Below are 6,000 nucleotides of genomic sequence, written 5' to 3' on the forward strand. Positions count from 1 at the left end.
AACTTGCCTTGATTTATACCACCAGAAAATGGTGACAGAGCTTTGAACACAGTCTAATGCCAGAAGTGGTTAAACAGTAAGCCCTATAGCACATCTATGAAATTGTAATATTTTGGTTTGTGACTACTACTCACCTACTAAATCAAGAGCTTCACAATGATTCAAACCATTCTCTGTCTCCTTTTTTCAGATTTGTGATTTTATTTAATTTTTTTAGAGACTGGATCTCACTGTGTTGCCCAGGCTGGACTTGAACTCCTGGGCTCAGGAGATCCTCCCACCCCAGCTTCCTGAGTAGGTGGGACTACAAGTGTGGGGTATCGTGCCCCATATTTCGTCTTAAGCTTCTCAGTAGTCCCAGCACTTTGCACAGTAGCTGTTCAATGTATTTTGAATGAATGATTAAAAAGAAGCCTGATGTTGATGTTATTGGTACAATTTATATTTATATGTTATATGTTTTTAAATATTCATACATGTGTGTATATATTATTTATACCAACTTAGTACTGCTGTGCTAAGTGCCTAAGATGTATCTCAAATGAATAAACCTGAAAAGAGAAGCTTATATCATTAGCTATGACCCTCCAGCACTAACCCTTGTTTATCCCATTCTTTCACTCACCCTAAGCACATCAATTTATTTGGTAAAAGAGTTTACACATTAGAGTCTCACTGAAATGGCTAATTCTAACCAGAGAAAGACCTAATTCTAACTTCTCACAAGTGCTTGAACACTTGCATAAGTGAAATTCTGCTGTGTGAATTCCGCACCAACACCACCTCTGCTCCAGCTCCTGCCACTCTGCTGTTCACACTCTGGAACCCATGTGTAAAGCAGAAGATAGAGGATGCACGGTGCAGTGGCCAGTAGCACCCTCCTCAGAGACAGTTTTTATTGGCAATAAATTAATTTAGCAATTCAACGTTTTCTATGTTCTGATACTGTGCACTCTTAGCATTGATTTGGGTCACTGTCTGGGAAGGGAGCCCCTATAAACCTGGCAGGGAGCCCCTGTAAACCTGGCAGAACACCATGCTCTTAACTGCCGAAGGAGTTTAACTTAGCCATCTGAGCCCCATGGTTCACAGAAAGGAAAAGTAAAGGAGACATTCCTCTAAGAGGCAAAACCAACCCAAGATACAGAGGAGAAACTTACCAGAAAAGTCAAACCCACTGGTAAGCAACACCTCCCTCTTACTCTGGGCAGCTGGCATTTGGGGCTTCCTTAGAGAACCAGAGCATCTCAGTTACATTCTAGGATTGCACTGTTGAATACAACAACCACTAGAGCCACTGGCCACATGTGGCTATTTACATTTAAACTTAAATTTTCAGTTTCTCAGTCACACACATACATTTCAAGTGCTCAATAATATAATAACACATGTGGCTGGAGGCTGCTGTCTTTTACAGCACAGATATAGGACATTTCCACTCATCAGAAAGTTCTATTGGCAGCACTATACTAGAAAAAGGAGAAACAACACTCCATTTCAACTCCCAGCTCATATTCAAAACTGCTTTGGGAAATGAAGACTCACAATACAATAGTGACAGCCTATCTCACTAGGCTAATTACTTTCTACAATATGAATCTAAGAGGTACTTAAGCACAAAAGCTGTGGCCTCTCCACATACTGGAGTTGTAAGAATGGCTTTAACCTCACTGCTTTACCTCAACCATAGCCATTGTTTGGAAGACACTGAGATCATCTTAGAAAATACCATTAGTAAGAGGCAAACATTAATAATTCTGTTACCATCTCTGACACTTGTGCACAGGCAGAGACTAGATCTGCCATAGTTGTGCAAAAGAATAAATTCTCTGGCTCCAGAGCTCAGACATCATTTCTATACATGATACTACACATGAACACCATCAACCCAAACAACAACTTTTGAAATTGCTCCACCAGAATAGAACATCAACAGTGTGCCAATTTCTACCCCACCCACCAAAAGGAGAAGTTCATTCATTTCCTGACTTTCTGAAGTATCTGTTTTAAAGCAAGATGAAATTTGGTGCAATTAGGGTTAGTAAACTAATCCTAAAACTATCGAATTACCTGGGACTAGTAACTTCTACGTGATTTCAAGTGACTAGACTGTGACCTAAAATTTCAAATGTACTTGCCAAAAGTGTGATTAACCCCTTTGATCCTCAATCTTCTTATCCATAACCTGGAGCAATAATAATAATATCTACTTAAGCATTGAAGTGATAATTAAATGAAATAATATATTTAAAGCACATAGCAAGTATTCAACAAATGGTAGCTATTGTAATTGCTATTTTCCAAAGCCACAAAGTACCAATGCACAAAAATAAAAAGGTAAATAAAAAGACTCTGAATTAGAAAAATCCTGACTTCACTACCTGCTAATTATCTGGTCTCTGTAAGCTTCAGTTTCTTCATCAGGCAAATAAGGATAAGAGCCCCAATAATAGAGGTGCCATGAGATGTGTTTTTATTTCATGTGAAATGGTCTAATTAAAGCCAGGTCTAATTTAGCACTCTGTTCCCACTTCCACAAAAAAAAAAAAAAAGATGAGGAAACTAAGCAAAGTATTACTTTACAGTAAAATTAATTTAGCTGTTACCATGAACTGTGCTCCTAAACACAACTGGGAAGCAACACTGCTGAAATCATCACTGAAAGGGGCCATGCAACCATCAACATCACTACCAAATAGAATTTGTGAACAAACACTATGCTAATCAGTCATTTTTCTTGGCTGATGTTTTTCTCCATGTGATAAATTTGAAGCCCGTACAAACACACCAGGTCTCTGTGAATGTACATTCAAAAAAAGATAGCTAGCAGCCAGTTACAGCAAGGAGAGAAACAGTGTTGAATTACAAAAAGCCAATTACTAAAATATCTTTCTTGTAGGTGTGGAATTAAACCTAATGCTTCATAAATTCTTGCTCATCACTCGAATGGCCACAATGCAATGAGATAACATTCTTAAAATAAAACCGAAGAAATGTTAACAAGCTCTTTCTGTGTTTTTGAAGATTAAGGAAAGTATACAAACCCTAAGTCAATAGCAAAATATTTTCTGTTGCAGCAGTTACATTTTTATAAGTTTTAATGTAAAATCAAACATCGTTTTAGACATTTACCTGTTTCCCATTAGGGTTTCTAAAGGCTGCAGTCATTTTGGTGGTAACCATGATAAGCAGAGAAAACAGGGAGACTGGGGAATTTGAATTGAATTTATAGCTGACTCACAGGGAGTGTTTACAACCGCATTGCCACTGGGATCCACCCATTTAACACCCTTTCAGTTCCACCCTATCTAGGGAGTACCTTTAAGGGAGGCTGGGAATGTGGAGGATTAGCAATGCTGAAACCAAAGCTTTTTGGTCCTAGGACTATTAATTGATTTTCTTTTCCTTCTTCCTTTCTTTCTTCCCTTTGTTCCGTCTTCCCCTCCTCCTTCTTCCTTTCCCTCCTTCCTCACTTCCTTCCGTCCATTCTTCCTTCTTTCTATGACTATTTGTCTCAGAATGAATTTATAAGTGTTACTGTGTTTGGGGTGCTGATTCTGAGGCATTGCCTAGAAGCTTCTATAATTAGGTGGTTTCAGTTCTTGAATTTGACACTACACAAAATTCTTGATTTGGTAGAACTTTCTTTTTTGGCTTTTTTTTTTTTCACTCTTTAGCTGAGGTTTTGGAATTCTGCAGGCTATTGTGTTCTATTAATAGACATTGCAGTTTTGTATTATTCAGGGGCTATTGAGAGTTTACTAGGCAATAGAGAAATGATATACCTAGTGAGAGGTGTCTAAATAGAGAGAAAGCCACTTCTTCCATTCTTTTGAAAGAGATCTGATAGAATATATTGATTTTAAAGGATTGCCTCTCTCATGATGGCTTGTGGGGTTTGTTTGTTTGTTTCAGATACAGGGTCTTGCTGTGTTGCCCAGGCTGGCCTCAAATTCGTGGGCTCAAGTGATCATCCAGCCTCAGCCTCCCGAGTAGCAGGTGAATGCTACTATGCACAGCAACAGCTTGTGTTTTTAGAGCACTTATTTTCATCTATCATCTCACTTGCTCTTCACCATAATTCTATTGTTATCCTCATTTACAAGTGAATCCCAAACAAGTCACTAAGAATGCTTCCTTTATTTATTCCTGCATTCATTCACAAACATAGCAAGGGTATTCAAAACTGTATCAGGCACTTTACTAAGAGGAACAACAGTAACTAACATGTCAGAAGTAATGTTATGTGCTTTCTCATGAGACGGTCATCATTAGGCCCACTTAAAAGATGAGGAAGCCATGGCTGGTCCAAAGTCACACTGTTAGTAGAAGGAAAAGCAAAAATGTAAGTGTAAGTCCCTATTGACAACAAAACCCATGTCATTTGGAGTCACTAAAATGCAGTACCTGTGTTCATACTCTAGTATAAAAATGTATAGTCTGCTGTAGAAGACAGACATGTGAACAAACAAATAGACGATAATGTGATATGTTCTATTACATGATGATATAATATGACGGGAACATACAGAAAGGGGAGTACCAAGCCTGATTGAGAGAGTTTTTATCTGTCCACACTCCTTTCTGTATTCTTCCTGACTCAAACTAAGCCAGTCACATTACCTTAACTCCCTTGACCATACTGTTTGATTCGAGGGGGCAGGCCTGGGGGAGTCCTGGAGTTTTTCAAACCAGAGCTGAAAAAGCCCTTTGCACTCTCATTATGCAGCCTAAGGATGTAAATCCAGAGATCCTGGCTATACTCAGAGAAGCAAAATGAGATGGAGAACATCCCGAGGATATTAGAATCCCTCATTCCTATCAATCCTGCCTTTCCTAAGCCTTTGCTAGTCTGATTTTTCTTTAATGCTGTGACCTCCTCAGTAACCTTAGAGTGACTCACTCACCAAACATTTTTTGAATATATTATACTAGACACTGTTCTAGGCAATGGGGACAGATACATGTGGTAGCCATCCTCTAATTTGGCCCCCATGTTCCTTGCTGCCTCTTATTCATGTCCATGTATAGTCCCTTCCACATTGACTAAGGGCTTGTCTGTGTGACCAATAAAATATGGCAAAAATGACAGAGTACCTAGGTTGGTGTACTATTTGCCTTGCTTTCTTAGACTAAATGCTATGGGGGAAGCCAGCCACCATGTGTGAGCATCTTGGGAAGGAAAAAATCTAAGGCCTCCCATCAACATCCAGGGCCAACTTGACAGCCATGTTCATGAGCTTCCTCAAGAGCAAATCTTTCAGCTCCAGTCAAGCCTTCAGATGACTTCAGTCCTGGCCCATATCTGGCTGAATCTCATAAGAAACTCCTAGCCAGGACCAGTAAGGAAGCTGCTGCCAAATTCCTGAGACATAGAAACTGTAAGACGTGTATTGTTGTTTTAAGGTACTAGATTTCAGGGTGATTTGTTGCCACAAATGGCAACAAATAGCAATGGCAATAGATAACTAATACAATAGTATATCAGTGACAAAAACAGACATAACCCCTGCCTTAACGGAGCTTAAATTCTAGTGGAAGAAAACAGACAATAAAGAAATATATACTGTAAGTTTAAAACATAGTAAGAAAACTGAATATCCACATACAAAAAAATGAAGTTGGACTCTTACCTAATACCATATACAAAATTTAACTCAAAATGGATCAAAGACTTAAACTTAAGAGCTAAAACTATAAAACTCTTATAAGAAAATATAGGGGCAAATCTTGATACCATTGGATTTGGCAATGGTTTTTTAAATATGACACTGAAAACACAGGCAACAAAAGAAAAAAAACTGTACTTAATTGAAATTAAAACTTTTTGTGTATCAAAGGACACTGTCAAGAGAGTGAAAAGGCAACCCATGGAATCGGAGAAAATATTTGCAAATTTTATATCTGATAAGTGAATTATGTCCAGAATAAAGAACCCCTAAAATTCAACAACAACCAAAAAAAAAAACCGAATTAAAAAATGGGCAAAGAACTTGAACA

The sequence above is a fragment of the Eulemur rufifrons genome, chromosome 8, assembly GCF_041146395.1.
Source record: "Eulemur rufifrons isolate Redbay chromosome 8, OSU_ERuf_1, whole genome shotgun sequence".
Classification (NCBI taxonomy): Eukaryota; Metazoa; Chordata; class Mammalia; order Primates; family Lemuridae; genus Eulemur; species Eulemur rufifrons.